At 46.3% G+C, this 20,663-nt stretch overlaps 1 long non-coding RNA gene across 1 annotated transcript in view; it reads left to right on the top strand.

The window, feature by feature from the left end:
• LOC144142109 (uncharacterized) overlaps positions 1-7,526 on the top strand; it is a 42,166-nt gene extending 34,640 nt beyond the window's left edge. The window contains exon 5 of the long non-coding RNA XR_013316841.1: positions 7,369-7,526. This is a non-coding gene — a long non-coding RNA (uncharacterized LOC144142109). The remainder of the gene's footprint in view (positions 1-7,368) is intronic.
• Positions 7,527-20,663: the final 13,137 nt, after the last annotated feature.

The raw sequence follows: 20,663 nt of genomic DNA, 5'->3' as shown, positions 1-20,663 counted from the left end.
TGAAAAAATCTTCTTTGGTTCGATTTCTGCGAGCAAAACGTCCATTCGCGGAATAGATTCGCTTTCGTCCAGAAGTAGCCTATTCAGTACTCTGAAATCGACGCACACTCGGATCATGTTTTCCGGCATCCGGATAGCCAAAAGTGGGGAGTTATATGGAGAAACTGATCTTTTGATGACGACCAAGCGGAAATTACCGTGAACCTCATTTTCAATGGGTTCTTGGAACGCAAATGGAACGGGGTATTGCCGCACGTTTACCAGTATCTCGCTGGTCAGGTTGAGCTGACATTCCACGAGGTCGCTGTTTCCCGGTAGGTCACTGAATATGTCTTCAAACTGGCTGTGCAAGCATTGTACCTCTTGTCGTTGTTCATGCGTCAACCCGGGAAAAATACCGACCGGCACAAAAGTTTGCTCCTGTTTGCCGGAATAAAAAGGTACTTCTTCGCTGCCTGTTTCATCTTTGAGAATTTTAACAGCGGCTCCAAACGCTGTGGCCTGTTGTCGCTCCTCATTTTTCTTTACCATGATGATGTAAAACAGTTTCGTTTTGCCTCGAGCATCCACCTCATAGTCAACGTCGTTGCATTGGCGGAGAATGGCAAACGGGCCTTTCCACTGCATCAACAACTTGTTTTAGCTGCTTTGAAGGAGTACCAGGATCTATTTCCCGGGTTTCAATGGTCTTAGAACTGCTCTGCTGTCGTAATAGGATTTCCGTTTGACATTAGCCTTCCTGAGCTCTTCGTGCGCAGTCTTGCATGCGTCTTCAAGATGGTACCGGAGTTCGACAACGTACATGTAAGTCGTACGAATATCTTCGTCCAACCCGTCCTCCGTCCAGAGCTCTCTTAATACTGCCGTCGGTCCTCGAAGATGTCGACCGTAGATCTGTTCAAATGTCGAAAATCCAAAACTGGCTTGACGAACCTCTCCATATGCAAAGAGGAGGGGAACTTGAAAACGGTCCCAACATTTTGGTTTTTCTTGGCGCATTCTGCGAAACATGTTCTTAAGCGTGGGGTTCTATTTCTCCACCAAACCATTGCCCATGGCGTGGAAGGGTGTCGTACGCAGAGATTTCGTAGTTCACTTGCTGCATGAGACCGGATATGAAACTTGTGCTCCTATCCGTCAAGATCTCTTTCGGGAAACCGACACTGGAAATCATTTCCAGTAAACCCTCTGCAACGTGGACACTGTCGAGGCTCGGTAGCGCTACTGCATCGGCGTACCGGGTAGCGAAGTCTATCATTGTTAAGATATACCTATTGCCCCTTTTCTCAGGCTGGTTGTAGCGGCCCAATATTGTCCACCGCCACCCTCTGGAATGGCGTGCCTATAATAGGCATATTTTGAAATGTGGCGACACGGACTTTTTCTTTCGGAGTAGTACGTTTGCAGACTCCACGTGACTTTACAAATCTTTTAACATCTGCATGAATACCTTGTCAGTGGAATTCTCGAGGAATTCTTTCCGCTGGTTTTCTTGTTCCTTGAGGGCCCGACAAGATTCCTTTGTGGGCCATCATTATGACAGCCTCCCGCAGCGGATAAAGTATGACCACCAGTTTAAACCATTGGTCTGACACCGTGCATTATCGTAGGTACAGCAATCCTTTTTAGATGCAGAGCATCTGATTCACTCGCGTTGTCCCTCCGGCGTCGTTGTCGTTGTCGTCGGCATTGTCCACCCCTCCCCCATTCTCCTCGCCGTGCCAGCTGCGCTCTCCGCCGCTCACCCCCTCTCCTCTCCGATAGCGAACACTCTCTCGCGAGGGGCATTGGATGGAATTGGATTGGCTTGGATTGGATTGGATTGGATTGGGATTGGATTGGATTAAAGTGGATTGTGTTGGATTGTGTTGCGTCATAGCCGCGGCACTTTGCGTCATAGCCGCGGCAGACGCGCTGGGGCCGGCGCATGTGCAGTACTCTCTCTTTCGCGGTTTCTTTTCCTTCGGGCGTGCTGCGCATATAACCGGTGTGCCGTTCTCCGGCGAAGCAACATCCACGCTTGGCTGAAACACCTACAGTCCACGCCGCTTTACAAGTACGCCAACGTCGTCCTCGATTGGGACCGGCTTTCGCAGTCCCCTCAACGTTATGCGCGCTATAAAACGCGGTCCCTTCGCCGCTCCGCCTATGCGTCGCATCTACACAGGGGTTCCCGCGAGGGGAGGTGGGAGTTTTTTTTCCTTTTCATACGTGTACGCATTTCCACTTCGGGAGAAGAACTCCGTCCCCGCCTTTTTGAAACAATCCTCAAAGAATTTGTTCTGTCGCTGTTTTTGGATCATATCCCGGCTCGTAATATCCGCGATCGTAATGGAGCTGGTAGGTGTGCTCTGTTTCACAGCTGATATTTGTTGGGCAGCTTTGTCGGTCTCCCTGTCCGCAGGCGAGTGGAGGGATTGTACACTGGCCGCCTCTACCGCTGAGGGTTCGGAGACTTGCTGCTGTGACATGGGGTCAGGATTGTTCGGATGCCTAACACAAGGTATGTTCCCCAGGATCAGGTCATACAGGGGGTCCGCCATGCATCTTGCCAGAGCGTGCCCTGTGAAATACGGTGTATTGACGTAGATATATGCCTCTTCAAAGTGCCGCGTGGTGTTGTCCACAAACAGAACCGTGGACGCTTGGCACGTGAGACACCTGTCTGGAATGAGTTCCCGACGCACGATGACCAAAATGAGTTGTGCACAGAACTTACCGGTGGCGACAGGCATGCTTGTGGTTAGACTTCCAGTCTGGAGCTTGCAGTTTCCACGCACTGCACGTGTGAGAGGCAGTTTGCCTTTGACGCCATCGTTTTTTCGGGGTCCTTCGGAACGGCGGATTACAAAAATTCATGCCGAAACCTGCTTCTTATTGGGCGGTTTTTTGTGTGCCTTTTTTCTGCAATTTTTACAACGAACATTCCGTGCTGCGACCCTGCAGTCTGGGGCACAGTGCCCGGTTTTCCCGCCTAAAAACAGTTACTACCTCTCTTGGACCGAAGATTTACTTCCGACTCTTTCTTTTTGTCTCGGGCCTTTCCCAAGTTTGTGAGCGCTTGTTCTTCGAGGAAACGATCGCAAGCTTCATCCATTTCTTTGCTGGACTTGCAGTCCCTTTCCCTGATGAAAATGGCCATCTGGGATGAGCAACACTTGGACAATTGCTCCACGGTCATCATGTCGCGTAATGCTTCGAACGTCTTGGGAACCCAATACGTTTCGAGGTTTCAGTAAAACAAAAACTGGAAAGTCACATCGCGAACTTTGTTCCGGTTTCGCCGCCCTCAGCTTTCGCCTGGCGGAATTTGTCATTGTACATTTGAGGGGTAAAACGAAACCACTGAAGGAGCGCCAGCTTGACATTTTGGTACTCCAGAGAATCTTCTGGCGTCATCCCCCTGATGGCGGAGAGCGCGTCTCCGCTGAAGCATGTGGTCAATCCGACGGCCCATTTATCTTCCGGCCATTTTTGAGCTGCAGCGACCATCTGTAACCTTAGAAGGTATGCGTCCAGGTCGTCTCTGCGAGCATCAAGTGGGGGAATAAAGTTATGTGGGCTCGTCGACATGACAGGCACGGGGTTAGGTTGGGCTGCCACGGAACCCTCAGCTTGGGTGCTGTTTTGCGCGCCTTCCTGTAGCCTTAAGCTGAGCCTCAGTCTCTCCTATTTGCTCATTTCAGCTATGCTGCTTGTCTTTAGTTTCCCGTTCTGCCGCCTTTTCATCGCGCAACCGAACCTGCTCCGATTTAACCCATTCCCGCAGCTCGGCATCGCGGAGTCCCAGCTCCTTTCCGCTGGCCACTAACTTTTCCACCTCGATGTCGGTTCTCTGTCCCCACGCCTTTTGGACAAGCCTCGTGACATCGTTAGGATGTTGTTGAAGAAGTCCTGTCGCGGATGCCAATAGCGATAATCTCAGGACTCAGTGGTGGAAACCACAAGGCTTAATGACGACAGAGATTAATGACGACAGGATTAATGACGACAGAGGCCACAACACGAAGGGGAAACGTAGGAACATTGTATAATGCGGCGAAAACGGCTCAAATGGGCGATAACGGGAAGAAACCGAAACGTTGACACACGCGGCAAACGTGATTAAAAAGGAGAAAAACAAGAAGCGGGATTCATTCCTGCACCTTCTAACAGTGAAATGGAAGTCCCAGTTCAGCAATGGTAGCGAACGAACCACATATGCGTGCAATCTTGACTGGGCCCACATGGGTTGTCGCAATCAAAGCAGCCGGGGGCCACAGATGTACTGGTCTTGTTTAACTGGCCCCACATCACTCGAACAACACGTGGCCCGACCCTGTGGCCCAGCCCAGCAGGAACACCAGGTGGCCCCGATGGGTGGTCCTCTCAAACCGATTGCGGCCCCGCCTAACGGCTGATGACCAGACGCCCCGGTGCAAGGCACGGGTGTCCGGTTTGGTGGTGGGTACCAGAGACCGGCGTACGGCATGGCCCCCGTTATGCGGCGTTCACTGGCGACATCCCGGCGCGGTAGCACGGGCGCCGTCATTGGGTGTAGATCACGATCGGTGCTGCCCAAGCACACACCAAGCTTCCGCCGACTGATGGTGGTCCCCGTCGCGTTCCATCTACTCACGCACTCATGCACCGGGGCAATAATTTCCTTCAATTGCAAGCATAACCCTTCAGGGATTGGAGGTTCTATTACAAAATTGAACAAAACAAATCAAAATTGCAAATACAGAAGGGCAACAGTGAAATACAATAAGAAGGCGCAAAGAGGGTAATCAAATAGGGCAAGCACAATTGTTCAGAGAGGAGGCGAACTTATTTCACCAGGCCAACCTTTCCGTGGTTCGGTGCGGTAAACAACTCAATTTGTATGCGTGCTTTCTACAATAAAAACGCTTGATGCTTAAAAAAGGCTATTGCTTGTAGTAATAGACTGTGAGGCTTGTATGATGCATGTATCGTCCGACGTGCGTGACGCTGAATAAATAACACAGTGAAACACTTTTGTGGAATCATTGAGTCGGCGCATGGTTAGTGTCCAAAGTTCCAGGGACATAGGAAAGAAGGAGGTGAAAAGTAGCCTTCAGGAGTTTACGTAAGTTACTATTTTTTTGGGGTGTTTCATGCAGGAAATAGTACTTAAAAATCAGCCGTTCCTCTTCTGCGACTTACTTTTGAACTACGATGTGGTTTTGACAATCGCACACGCTCATGAAATTTGTCCATTATCATACAGACGCGTTTCGAAACAATATTTGGGGTTAGAAGTTTTTGGAGGCATTGCATTAGTTTTGTGGCCACTTTGGTCAATTTGTAACAGAATACTGAAACAGAGGAGTTATCTTTTTTCTGCTTCGATAAGCATTTCCAGGTATTCTTTGTTTTCTAGGCTCATAAATTCTACAAACAGTAATTGAAGGAGCTGAGCAATTTCAAAACGTTTGTCTAGCTCACTACATAAACAAAAACATGAAATACCACTTCAATTTAAACCTACACTCTGGAGAGCTTCGAACGCCACTTATACGCGCACATTAAGGGTGTGGTTGTTTAGGGTAGAGCGTAGAAAATAATGTAGAAAACCGGACAAACACGCTCATTATTGCTCCCGCTCGTCAATTAATCGCTGTTTACTACTCTAACTAGGATGAAGTACCAAAGAACCCATTTGTTCATGCTTGCACACTGGAGCTTCTGACGCCACCGGGTGGTTTTCCAGTGAACGTTTGAGCTGGTTAACAACTATTTAACTCATACTTCGAGCAAACTTTAACACAGAACTAGCGTGTGTTTCGTCTTTTACTTCTTCGTCTTCTAGTAAAGTAAGTACGACTTCATTACCTTTCAGCCTCCGTTTTGCCCTATAAATTTTTTTCCAGGGGTACATTGGTGGCAAATCATCGACGCTAACTTTGGAAAACTTCCTGAACTCTCAGGCTTAGTATTCTCATTCGATCTGATCTCGTGACATTTTCTATTAAGCATTGAGATCCAAAACTGCAAATAGTCTTGCTAGGGATCACGTCCTCTTTATTGGTCAAGACTTTTAACGAGGCCTTGGATTTGTTCAACTGCCATCCCCAGTTCTACCGTTAAATTCCAGGGCTCTTGAAGGGCTCTTCAAGGGCTCTTAGGCTGAAGTTATTTCATAATATCTTTCACTCCAGGACTGGCATAGAGCGAGAAAAATACTTGTTTAGGCCTGATTATGTCTCTTCACGCTTGGATCATGTGAATAAGGTAAGAGAAATGAAGTGTAAAACAGATGTCCTAAGAAAGTCTTTTTTCCCCAGGACCATATCGAATTGGAATCGGCTACCTCGAGATACTGTTGCAGTCATGTCTAACGATGCATTTTTTTTTTCATGTTATGACCCAATTTGTTGTAACATTCAAGTTGTGCATTCAAGTTGTGTATGTTGTTTAAGTTTGACTCTGCATTTATTGTTAAATCACTTGCATTGATTAGTGTATATTTCATTGTACCCCCCCCCCCACACTGTAATGCCACAGGCGCTGTGGGTACTGAATACATAAATAAATAAATAAATTCGTTGATTCGATTTTTTATTCCCTCCCGCACCGTAAAGACTAGAATGTAATTACAGTTATTTAATTGGTTAATACAGTCATGTTGATGCTTGGGCGAACCGGAATGACTGAGCACAAATAAGGGTACATTTGGTTGTTCTGAAGGAACCATTTAAAATATTTTACAAGTAAACACTCAGTGACAATTCCTTAACTTTTTGAAGCTTGTTGATGTTGTACACATAGGTACACATTTAATAAAATGCTAATTGTTACAATACAAATACCTGAATTTCCACTTCGGAATCTTTTATAAACACGAGTCCGTTCTACTAATTTTTATTCCGGAATAATTCCGATAGAGGCTCGATTGTTGTACCAGTGGGGTCAATAGCAGAAAATTAAAAATGCAGTGCCAGGTTTAAGATGGTTAGCCTAAAGCACGCACTTTCTGACATCTGACAAGCAAAAATAACGAATTCTTGCCTCATCGTACTTTCATGCAAGTTCGCTCCCACTGAAGAAGCTAGCCACTCTTATGCACTGTCTTCTGTAATTTGATTCTAATGTCTAGAGGTCCGCTAAGTGAGCGAGGCCGGACCCTTTTTGTCTTCAATGAGTTATCAAGAAGATATATTAGATTATACCGAAAATAAAGTGTATTTACTAACTAGGTGAAAATGTATTTTCTTAGGCCGTGGATCACATCAGCTGGTAAAAAAAATTTTGACGTACAGGATTAAAAAACCACAAGTTGCAGGTAGAAGGCTTTGTCACAATCATACTGCCGGCTGAAACCGAAATATGAATTGCTTGAATGTTCGTTTTTTTATATTGTTCCAGGAATGCTTGAGACGGAACAATTTAACATCAGTTCCTTATCAAGTCGCAAAAGACGGACTGGCATTTTGGCGATACGCCGTCCTAGCGTACGGGTCCAACTAACGACAACTAATTCTGTCAAGAAACTTGAAATCATTTTCACTGCGAAGGAAGTCACGTGTCAAGATGTACAATCCTTGAGTTGTTCATAAACAGTTCATGGACTGGGTATTGAGTCTCTTGTGCCACCAAACATACGGCTGGCCACTCTTTAGAGCTGTTTATATCGGTGTACACGCGGATGTCCGTCCTAAATTTTACTGTTACGTACAGGGTGGGCGATTGTAGACCGCTTGTTGGGTTGTAACAGGATAACTGCTCTCGCACATATAACAGCGACAGTTGCTTCCACCGTCGAGTTACCCGTTTTTTCTTGCCTATTGCCGTGATGAGCCGCAACGTGCAACTTCCAAAGAAACCGAGGTGCAAGAACAGGTTGATGCGGAACAGTGAAACTGCTTAAGCATTCAACAACACCTCGGTTGTTCGCGTTCTTGGTAATGGTTCTCGGGGCCAAGTTAAAGAGAATAGGCAACAGCGTAACTATGCATTCAAAACCCTCTTCACACAGAGTTGGAGCTCAGTAATCTGGGTACTATGTAGACTAATTTTGATGCCTTGAAGGCGAGACCCAAGCGTCATATTCTGAGCTAAGTGAGTGGATGTTTTTGGTCATGTTGCGTAACACAGAAGTAATTTTCGCCACCACTACGACTGGTACCAGTGCACCTGTACTGCGGCGTCGACGAAAGGATGAAACGTTTTTTAAGAACGCGTTCTGCGTCAAGGAAAAGCAGGCAGCATCACTTCGAGATACCTTGTGCAAACGTTTGTTTAGAATAACATTGCAGTGTTCGTTTTTATTAATCATCCCAAAACTGGAACACACAAAAGATACTGCAAGACTCGGACATGGAAAACTTCAAGGACGCGTTTAATGACGACTCAGCCTCGCCGGGAAGCCGTTGCAAAAAGCGAAGATTGAGAAGGCCCGACGATGATAGATGAAGAAGATGGTGTGGTGCTCAAATGTGACATACTGACGATGAGTTGCTAGGTGGCGTTGACCATTCTAGTAACAGTTATATATCAACAATTACGCCTGTGCTCACACTATTCCCCCCCACGGGCTGAAGCCACCCCTGCGGGCGCCAAAGAGAGGAGGGGCGTCGATGAAATGTCTTGAGTCACGAGACATTGACAATTTACCTTCCACGGCGCTGATGGACGGACGATAGTTGATTGGAGATGTCTGCTCCAGAACAGCGTAAGGACCGATGAAACGGGGAAGGAGCTTTTCGCATAATCCCCCTGCACGCCAGGGAATCACAAGTTACACTTAGCCACCTGGGTGAAATGAAACAGACTGATGCATCGCATCATGACGACACTTGTGGTCTTCTTGACAAGCCTGGGTGTTCAACTGTGCGAGAGGGCGGATGTGTTCAAGACGAGAGAATGGCGCAAAGCCAGCAGTTTCTTGGGCTGTGGTGTTGCACGCATAAGATACAAAAGGTTGAACGGTGTCCCAGTTCCTGTAGTCAGGGCTCATATCAAACGAAAGGCAATCGGAGAGGGTGCTGTGAAACCACTCAATCAGCTTTTTTGTTTGGGGAGGGTAGGTCGATGTTGTTTTGTGGACAGTACCAGCAGCGCAAAGAACTTCATTCAGCGGTGTTGGGAGAAACGTGATACAATGTGTGGAGGGCAGTGTCGCAAGAATATGTCATTTAGAAAGAAATGAGCCACCTCTGAAGCGCAGCCGGAACGAAGCGGAGCAGTTTCGGCGAGCTTGGGTAAATGGTCCACCACAGTGACGATCCAATAGTTATCTACTGTAGTCAATGGCAAACGCCTGTACAAGTCAATTTCAACCACGTGGAAAGGAGCGGGCGGACATGGCATGGGTTGTAACACTCCTTCAGCCACCGTAATTTTATGGTTTTGGTGCTCGCAAGCAGCACAAGATGCAACATACTTAGCGACACTGGTGGTGAGGCGAGGCCAGACGAACCGTCCCTTGACGCGGTCGTACGTTTTGCGAAACAACAGATGGCCAGCGGTGGCGGCATCGTGCAGAGTGTCTAGGATCTTACTTCAAAGCGAACGGTGAATCACAGGAGCCCATCTGTCCCCGGAAGGGTGGTAATGGTAATGGTGCAGAGCGCAATTCAAAAGACGAAACTTGCAAGCTGTCGACGCGAGCGCGTGTTACAAAGCTGCGCCAAGCCGCCGAGGCGTTTGATGAGGTCTCGGCAGTACGTGCCGGCCCGCTGCAGAGAGATCAGGTTAGCCGGCAAGTTGTAGGCATCGGGATATGCAGGTTCCATAGGCAAAACTATGCAGTTAACACTAGGGCGCTCATCACCTGACTGCGGCGACAGCGAGCAGCGAAAAAGAGCGTCCGCGTCCATCATAGAGTTTTATACTAATATACACTAGAGGGGACACTGGCGCTAGTGTCTATGCGAGCTATTGCTTCAACCCCCATGAGGGCGGCCATGCCTGATAGACGTATAATTTTCGAACTTGGCTTGACTCAGCCGTCATCTTGACTTGACCCAAAATACTTTTTTTAAATTGAAAAGCTATAGGTAATGTTTATTACTGTATATATTATGAGTCGCGTAAACAACCTGTAATATACGCTAATTTTTAATTAAGGTTCAGAAGTATTCTTTTATAAGACAGAAAGTGATTTGTGAACGGTATACACGGCTGATCGCTAACATACCTGTCGAAACAAGTGACTCTTATAAATACCTTGGTGTAACACTAACCCCCGATCTTTCCAGGCGCACGCATATTACTAATATCATTTCATCAGCTAACCGGTCATTAGGATTTCTAAAACGCCATCTGCGTCACTCGCCCTATCACGTAAAACTTTTGGCTTACCAATCGCTAATACGACCCAAACTCGAGTACGCATCACCCATTTGGAGCCCTCACCAAGTTTACTTGATAAACGCCATGGAAGCAGTGCAAAATCGTGCTGCTCGTTTCATTCATTCTTCCTATTCATATGATATCAGCGTGTCATCACTTAAAAATGAATCTGGTCTGTCCACTCTTTCGTCTCGACGCAGAATCGCTACACTATCACTTTACCATAAGTTTTATCACAGTTCTTTCAGCCAACCACCTTACATCGCTCACGCCGCGCGCATTTCCCCCCGTACGGGCGATCCACTACAAGTCTCCCGACCCCGTTCTGGCACCACAACCTTTTCTGCTTCTTTTTTCTGCCGCGCAGCTGCAGAATGGAATGGCCTTCCCCGCGACATCGTTTCTATCACCTGTCCATCACATTTTGTTCAAAGTGTATCCACGTACCTGTCTTGTTAAAAATTGTGGCATTTGTTACATCTCTGTACAACCCACCCCTTATGTAACACCCCCTTGTGGGGTCTTTGAGGTAATAAAGTGAAGTGAAGTGAAGATTGTAGCGGAGCCGGCGATTCGGCGGCGAAGCGTATTTTCTTTTGTTTTTTTTTTGTTTTTTTTTTGTGCGTGCGATTCGGTGGTGGCATGCGTCTCTAGAAGGGCCGCTGTACTGTGTTCATTTCGTTCTGGAAGACTGCGAGTAGCAGAGCGACGCGTCATATAACCCCAAGTAAGTACATGGCTGTTGATTATTTCCACTCATAACTGTAACTGTTGTCGCCTTACCCGACGTGCGGTCGGCACGCTGACAAAATCGTGAAAGGACGCTGAGTAACAACTGATCGTTAGCTTTTGTGCCTTAAACGAGCCATAACAGCAAACCCGACCATATCTCCTCTGTTTGTCCCTAAGACATAGAAGATGTTTTATTGACCGGATGGTTAATCGGGTTCTTTCTTTGGTGTACTATTCGTCTATTCTTGTATATCTTGACGCACTGTAGAGCTGTTTCTGTGAGCAAATGTTAATTTTATATGTCGAGAGCCACAAACGTAGGAAACAGGTTATCTTATCAGGCCACGCAGGGAAAAAATTCTCGTACTTCATTCGTGTTAACCTTCCAGAAGACGGCCTCGTCTTGCTAAGAGCGGCAGGCATGCAGGGCCTTCTGGACCAGTGGGCGGCATTTTACTGGAGTTCCTAATTCTGCGAAAATTCCAGTATAGAAAGTTTCTATTAGATGACCAAAAACGCGCACTGATATATCTTAGACCGTGCGTGTACATTACACGCCCAAAACACTGCTCTCGAGCGGTAACTGATCATCACCTGTCTAACCGAGGTCTCACGCCCAGATGTAGCCAGGTACGCGTGTGAAATTGAAGGCACCGTATTTTTCCCAGTGCCTCCATACAAGCGCGCCGTACCGCAGTTTGAAATTACGTGCGAAGGTTGAGAAGGTGTGAAACAGTGTAAATGTTGCTGATCAGACGGTGCTTGCCCAAATAACAACTAAATAGTGCGTCTGGGGTACCATTTTCATAATACACAAGGTGCCTTCATGCATTCGTTGTTCCGAAGCTGTAGCACAATAAGTTCAGAACATTTACTCATTTTGTGTGGTTGTTCAGTCTTGAATAATCCAACTGCTAGAGTCATGTCTTGCTAAAGCACGACCTTTGAAAACATTGTTTGCTTCTTGTGAGTTCATTGTATGTGTCTTCTCTTTGGTTTAAGTAGTGACTTCAGCGTCAAAGCAGCAGCGCGGAGCTGATCGTAACTGTGTGTTTTTATGAGAAAGCCAAAGTCATTGAATATGTTATGTTGGTGGAACCCTTTTGGTTTATAAGCATGTTAGTGTGCTGGATTTTAGGAGCACATAATTGTGTTCTAAATATCTGTACAAAAGCCTTGCAACACCTTAAATGATGCCATCCATTCCGATACAGGTACCACCTGTGTCAGCAGTGCAAGGAGTGGACCAGCAGGCAACACAAGAAGCTGCACAAGGCATGCAACCAGTTTCCAAGTCAGGATCATTGGATGGATCATCAGCAGCGCAAGACAAGGCAGGCATGCCACCAACCTGTCAAAAACACCAAAAGTCTAGCAATGCCCATCGTTCAAAAAGCAAAAGGGCTTGGGGAGACGTTGATTGCAGCCTAGGATATGTAAATAGTAAAAACAATCCTGTACATTCAGCTGCACAATGAATAGAAAAACAAGTGGTGAGGAGAGTGCCTTGTAGTGCATGAAAGACGTTCTTTGAATCTTGCTCTTTGGGCACTCAAGATTATAACTAATTTTCTCGGGTGCAAAAAAATTAGTTGTTCGAAACCACCCATTGTATGCATAAATGTGACTTATAGCAGTGGCTTCCTTTGCAATAGCCTTGGCACAGCATGATACCAACTTCATTTAACTACTATGAGCAGCTTTTGAAGACTTCTGTACGTGCTTATTGAACTGAAAGAATGAAGAGGAAGTATTCTGCGTGGTATTTTAGCCCACTGTGTTCCCGAAGTGGTATTAACTTGAGGGACACTGCTTGAGGGAATGTGTAAATCTTCATTGAAGCCAGGTTCGATTGTGCACCTTTCACGAACTTTTTGCGGCACCGCCACCTCCTCCAGCAACATATTTATGAAGGTGTGACGTAGGGGATCAGCGTTCACCATGTGAATGTCATTTAAAACTTACAATATACGTTGTGGCTGCACCGTTTTCTTTATGCACCTGTGATGTCTGTCCAAATGATGGATTGAAAAATGTTAAGCTGCCCTTTCTCATATTTCACTGTTATTACGGCTCAAAAGGATCTGATCAATGTGGTAGAAGGCTACTTCACCTACTTCTCGTGGTTATCAAGTTGGAGATTGTATCCACCCACTGCTTTTCACTGCGACTGTATATTGTCGTGCCGAGTGTACGCTGTTTGAGAACCTTGTTTTGTTCATTTATCAGATATTGTTGCTCTGCTTCTACTATACTGGCAGATGCTGATCAAAACACTTCTGCTCTACAGCTATAAGCTTTTTTAGGGTTTCTTTCATGCAATCTTTTTACCGCAACCTAACGTTGCATTTGTTCGCCACTTACAGTAACCATTTTGTTGGTTCCTGCATAAAGCACCCTGCGTACATCAGTATGCTGGTTGCGAAAATGGCACTGCTGGTAGGTAGCTACAAACTAATTCCTGGTACCAATATGCTCACAGTGGCTCTTGGATGTGACAATAAATACATTGATGGGACATGCTAATGCCTGCACTCATTTTCACTGCATAGTTCGCATGTTTACTGCTCACCAGCCTTCAAAATTTCAAAACTTTAAGGTAAGCTTGCACTCTTGCTTTTGATGTATTAAGCAATGGTGTTCTTATTTTATTAGCGTACAGAGTATGACTGTAGTGAGTGCTTTTTTATAGATGAGCGAAACTGAATTCTGCACTTTGCTGTTGGCACAATAAATTGACACAACACCCGCCAAGTGCAGTCGCCAACTTTTTCTGTGTGCTCAATATGCCTGTCTCCAGGCGCTGAGCCAGGATTCCACTAACGCAAACAGTTGCTACAGCAACCCCTGCCACTGGATGGAAAAACATGACAAATGTAGACTCGCAGCGACTCCATTGAATAGCAAGCATTCATGCCGGTGATCGCCTTTTACAGGCATATGGCTTCACCAGTACATAGCTATGTAAGCCATAGTTTATGGCCCAAACGTACTGCTAGGCCTCCAAGCAATCATTTGGCCACGTTCTGTTGCAATAGGTAAAGCCGTTCTACCTTTGCAGAGGTACAAATTTTTCTCTCCCTGTCTGGTGCGTATTAACGAGATCATACTGCACTGCATAAACAGAGTATTTATTTCATTACATTGTTTTTGCCTTAATCTTCAAACACCAAATATGCGTCCGCCGCTGAAACTATTCCACAAGTTGCATGGTTACGGGCGGTCAAAGCGATCGCGCTTGAGCCTTGGTTGTGCCGGTGAATACACGCAGCTCATTAGCAACGGAAAGGGACTGTGTCAGCTCTGTTGTGCTTACGGGAACTGCCTAGCAGACGACGGTTGCACTGGCGGGATCGTCCTATGCATGCGGACTACCCTGACTTGTTTCGCCTCTTTCTCCCATGATAAAGTGCCGACCCACCCGCTAGTGGACGCTCTCGCAATTATAAAATTAATCACCGGCTGTGTACACATACTTACTGCTGATTAAAATTTTTACTTGTCTTCGGCGCTACCGTGCTCGTATTATAATGGCAAGTTTAGTCATGACCGAGACTAGGATGCAACGCACTACCCGGCGCGGAATACTTCCCGTATCCATTCATTCCAGCCGTGCAGTATTTGCTCACTGCAGTCGCTGGAATCGGACGCTAACAGCAATTCTGCCCCGGAATGACCAACCAACGCTTTCGACGCCGAAATCAAAACTGATGGCGCGGAAAAGTACGAAGCCTAGTACATATAACAATTGTCAAGCCTCAAGTTAATCCAAGTTCGAAAATCACGAGTCTACGTCACACAATAAGCTCCAGGGGGGTTGAACGATTGCAGCGCCCGTGTCCCCTCTAGTTTCATTAGTATGAAACTCTATGGCATCCATATGTTTCTTTCCTGACCTATAGGTCACAGTAAAGTCGTACTCCTGGAGAATCCAACGACAGAGGCGGCCCGACAATGTTTTCAGTGAGGACAACCAGCTAATCGTGTGATGGTCAGTCACAACCAACAAAAGACGCCCATACAACTACGGTTCCAATTTTTGGGCGGACCAAACAACGACCAGGCATTTATTTTCTGTTATAGTGTAATGTTGCTCGCCAGGTGTTAAAGACCGGCTTGCATAGTCGGCAATTTGCTCTACTGATGATTAGTGGCGTTGTAGGAGGACCGCGCCGATACCGTGTCCACTGGCGTCCGTGTGGAGTACAGTGGGAGCACCATCGTTGAAGTGGCAGGGAACTGGTCTAGAAGTCAAGGCATCTTTGAGGGTCTGTAATTCCGCTTCCCAGTCAACTGACCAGGTTAAAGGGGTCGCGGACGCTAGTACTTTGTTCAGTCGAGATGCAAACTGGGCAAAATTACGGATGAACCAACGAAAGTACGACGGCAAGCCCAGAAGACTTCGGAGGTCTTTTTGACAAAGAGGTTGCGGAAAATTAACTACGGCGATAATCTTTTCGGGAACGGGGTGAATCCCATAACTGCTGATGACATGCCCCAAATCTATGATTTACTTGCTTCCAAAGCGACACTTTTCGGTGTTTATTTGCAAGCCAGCACTGGCGAGGTTCGTTTAAACTACGTACAGATGGTGAATGTGTTCGTCAAAGGTAGAAGAAAAGATAACAATGTCGTCGAGTTAGCAGAGGCAAGTCTTCCACTTTTAGCCACGAAGAACATTGTCAATCGTTAACCCGAAGGTCATAACGTAAACTCCAACCGACCATCTGGCGTGGCGAAGGCTGTTTTTTCTTGGTCCGCCTCATCCATAGGAATTTGCCAGTATCCTGACCGAAGATCAAGACTGGAGAAAAATTGTGCACCTTGCAAGACATCAAGAGCGTCATCAATACGCGGCATCAGGTATACATCTTTACGAGTAATCTCGTTTAGAGACCTAAAATTGACACAAAATTGCACGCTTCCGTCTTTTTTCCAACTAGTACAACGGGTGATAACCAAGAGCTCGATGGTGGACGAATGATGTCCCGATACAGCACATCATCCATGTTTTCCTGAATAATTTTCTTCTCTGATAGAGACACCTGATATAGGCGACAACGGACGATGCAGGTGTTGTTCGTTTCGATTCGATGGGTTGTGTCAGACGTCTGGGCAAGGACCGAAGAGTAGCAGTGAAATGATGCTTGATGCTTTGTCAACAACTTCACCAATGCTTCGTTTTAATCCCAGGTCAGGTCAGAACTGATTGCACTGGCAAATACAGAGCGCGAGAGCTTTGATGCGAAGAAGAAAGCGAAGAGACTGGAAGAGCGACTACGGGATCATCGAGGAGCAGATAAGCAACACTAGCGCCTTGGGTTAGCAAAATGAGTTCAGTCGTGGTGTTCACAGCGCCTAGGAGAGCTGACGCGAAAGAAAAACGGACAAGGCATGCCGGTATTATAAGTCCTTTCGGAATGATGTGTCCAGCAGGCACGATGATCACATCGCTATCGACAATGCTGTCAGACGTGATGAAAAACGCGGATTCTGCAGGAGGCAGAACAAAATCACATGTTGACACCAATTGATGTATTCGCCCATCCGGTACCGTGTCGAAAGCCGCGTCAGTAATAGAAAGGGCGGGTTCCCGACAGGAAAAAATAGCAGATGCTGATGACAAGAAGTCCGAACCTTGGGTCATCTGATCAGCACAAGGGGCTAATACTGCGCAGAGAATGTGATGAAGATGCCTTCGGTGAATACACGCGCGGTACGCTGCCCGAAGGCTGAATATACTTTTTGTTGGCGCCGTGTAGAGCAGGACCAACATAAGGAGTTCTGACCTTCCGTAACCACGAACACACATCCGCAAGAATAATGAAAATGCTCGCGCTAATGTTCACTAAAGCTTCTACGGGAATTCCTTCGGCTACAACTTCCAAACTATTGCATGGCCGGTCAGGATGACCAGTCTTTTTTTCTGTGTGGCGCAGTTTTGCCTCCCTGAACGGCTGCTCCTGGTTTTCCTCGCACCGGTCGACGTTCTGAGAGGCTTGACGGGGAGAAGACGAAAATTGACGGAAAGGTGAAGGGGATCGGCGGCGGTCAGACCTGCTCATGACACGCTGATCAACGGAGCCAGGAGGAGTAGGTGAGTGGGGGCGAGAATAGGCAAATGACTGCGATAGGTAGTCGTACGTGGACCGGGCATCACCCCGTGGCGGAGTTGAAAATACCGGACGTTTATCTCGCTTGCGCCGCCAGCAGAACTTGGAAATATGGCCCCGGATGCACCAGTAGTAGCATGTTGGGCGAGGCGGCCGCCACGGTGGGTAGTACGGTGCATGGTAAGTAGCTGGTTGGCGTGCAGCGGAGACGGAAGCCAGGTAAACATAGGACGCCTCAGTAACGGAGGGCGAGGAAGGAATGTGTGGCATCACAACCATATCAGAGTTTGCAGGCCCGGTGCGAACGTCAGACTTCGGAGGTGAATAGAACGGGACTGAGGCCATTTCTTCCTTTATATTCTCCCGCAATCTGGAGCCTGATGTCTGGGGCTGCACCGCTGAAACGCTCGATAACGCCTGCACATGCAGCTCTTTGCGAATGATTGATCTTATCATGGCTCGTAGGTCGCCTTTGTCAGCTACAAATGTGCCGGAAGATGATGACTGCGGGAGCAAGGCCTGGAGATAAGTTAGGCGACAAATTGTCACAATGTCATCCCTGGTGGTCGGGTTTTGCATGGCGGGTGCGTTGAAGGCAAAGGAACAAATGCCCTTGAGGGTGTGCTTAACTCGATCAGACTCAGACATTTCTCGGTTCACTCGCTTACATACAGCCAAAACATCTTCAATGTATGACGTGTACGATTCGGCAAGGTGCTCATAGCGTACAGCAAGCTTCTTCTTGGCCGCTTCTGAGCGCGAAGTGGACGTTCCAAGTACTCTACGCATTTCTGCGGTGAACCGCGACCAGTCAGTTTAGCTCTCCTTGTCATTCAGGTACCACGACTTAGCGACTTCAGTTAGACAAAAATTGATGCTGGTGAGCTTGAACTTATCATTCCACCGACCTATGGAGCTCACCGGTTAAAATCGTCGAGCCAATCCTCTGCGTCGTCTCCAGGAAGTCCCGCAAATATCTGAGGGTTCCGGTGCCGGCTGGTGATCATCCAGGCTGAGGCAAGCGGGCTTGCTGGTGCTGGGCCATGGGCAGGGTTGGTCAGATCGACTTCTGGCAGGCTGAGAGTAGGAAGATGGACACGCCGACCTGAGCGAAGCTGCAGGGAAAAGCCGGGGCGAGCGTACGTGGATCGAAGTGCACCTCCATCATGTGCAAGACTCGGACACGGGAGACTTCAAGGACACGTTTAATGATGACGCAGCCTCGCGGGAAGCCGTTGCAAAATCGAAAATGGGGAAGGCCCGAGAATGATAGATGAATAAGATGGTGTAGTGCTTGCATGTGACATAGTGATGATGAGTTGCTAGGTGGGATTGACCACTCAAGTAACAGTTATATAGCAACCATTAGGCCTGTGCTCACAATAGTAGAAAAATGCTATCCACGTGCTATCATACATGGTGCATTGATCCCCCTCACATCTTTAATATCCTTGCTGTTGCATAAAGACACAGGCAATATTATGTTGCCCACAAGGTCACAAAGCCTGCCAGGTAAAGGTATGCGTACGAAGAAATATTATTAAGACGATGTTGTATTCTCGTTGCTTTAACGTCACTTTCCCAGACATGTTTTACGAACGAAAAAGAAGGCATTCCTAAAAATATTTTACCTTAATTTGAGTAAGCTTATTTGTTATTATGTACGTTGGCTCTCAGAACGGGTTTTAAGATTAGTTTGTTAAAGCTCTTGAGGTCGTTTCCATACACTGATTGTTGTCGCCCAGCTCAGGATTAGTAGAGTTGCTGGTAGATTGACTAAAAACCCTGGATCCCACAATGCGCAAAATTTCCTGCTCCCTAAAAGCACAACATGGTGCATTGAAAGCACAAAAACTCTACAGCACGCGACCGGTCACTGGTTGAACAAGCTCTTGCATACCGGGCGGCTCTATGAAGGGTGAAAGTGCGTGAATGCTGTGTTTTGGCCGTACAGATTCACTAGAAAAACCAGGCACACGCGGCTCGAATCCATTAATGGGCAATGCATTCAAGATGGGCAATCGGCATATTTGCTAATCGTATATAGTTTTTGTTTGTAACCTAAACCCAAAGTGCAGCTGCAGTAAAATTTATGTGAAAGCAGTGGGTGGCCTCTGCATATACACATTATTTATATTTGCTTTAGAGGCCCCAAAGCGCCCCTCCTTTTTAGACCCTTTAAAAATTGTGAAGGTATAAAAAAAACGGTTGGTTGTTTTAGTGACCAATTTTTATGAGTTCTGCATAGTTATTAAGTGCACCTGGTCGCGCGTGCCTGAAGATGAACGGTCCTCCATTCCGGAGCACTCGTCTAACAAGATTTTCCGGTCATATAAATGCATTAAGGAGTTCTTAGCATTCAATGCACGTTTTTTTGTGTGCTAAGAGAAAACCAACTACGTTACCAATATTAAATTTAGAGGCAAGAGGGCGAACGTAAAACGTAGCGGGTTGAAAAATCTGCTGGGGAAAATATGCTGGGGCATGGGAGCTCTGTAAGGAGCAAATGTTAGAGTAATGTTAACGTAGTTTCAGTGGGTTAATGTCATATAATTTGCTTCCAGATTGTTACTTTAAACAACCTCTAGCGGTTTTCTGTAACCATGCTGCCTTTCCTAATGTACCTGTATCGAGAGCAAACTGCAATACCGTAACATTTACGGACTCGCTGTAAACGAATTACTAAAATAGGACCCGGCATAACGGTAGCGTAGGCTTAGCGGCTACTTGTACAATTTGTTTTGGCATATTTTTGATAGCACAAAAGTTATAGCCGTTTTTTAGAATCATACTCTCTTAGCAGATCGCCATGTTTCAATGCTCAACAGGAAATTGGGATTAGCAGCATATGAAAACCTTGACTCCGCAACTTATATATACGTTGGCTTTGCGTATAAACACAAATGCGCAGACGTGAACGCATTTTTAAAGGCATGATAAACCTTCTTATCCCAAAATATGGAAGCCCTGGGACTTTGTTTTTTCAATTTGCAAAATTTTCTATAGCGGGAACCAGTTTTTACGTAGCGGAGAAACTTGCTCCGGCGAGGACATAATTCACAAGACAACCAAAGGATTCCGTAATGGCCATTTCTAGAACAGCTACCCCCTTAATATTTCTTGTTTGTTTTATATTTCAGTGTTTTAAAGCAGTGCAAAGTACGCGCCCCTAGCCACTTCTCGACACCTTATGCAGAGCCGCGGCAGTATTTTAGAAATGCAGTTAAAGAAACGAATATGGCAGAGACATAAAGCTGTTTCTTATTCGGGGAGCAGTGTGGTGGGTTTTGTATAGTTGTCATGGCTTATTAACCATTTATTTTTAAAAATTTACTCAATTGTTTATTTTTATGTTTATTTATTTATTTATTTCTTATGTATTAATCTTTATTTGTTTATTTATTTTATTACTTATTTATTTATGAATTATTTATTTTTATTTTAGTATTTATTTATTTAATCACGTGACGTGCTCTTTAGGAGCCACACCGACCATTGAACATCTCATTTGGACGTGTCCAG

This window comes from Haemaphysalis longicornis, unplaced genomic scaffold (genome assembly GCF_048455015.1).
Source record: "Haemaphysalis longicornis isolate Haplotype H1 unplaced genomic scaffold, Haemaphysalis longicornis Haplotype H1 scaffold_6, whole genome shotgun sequence".
Taxonomy (NCBI): Eukaryota; Metazoa; Arthropoda; class Arachnida; order Ixodida; family Ixodidae; genus Haemaphysalis; species Haemaphysalis longicornis.
This window is presented reverse-complemented; position numbering and strand designations above follow the sequence as displayed.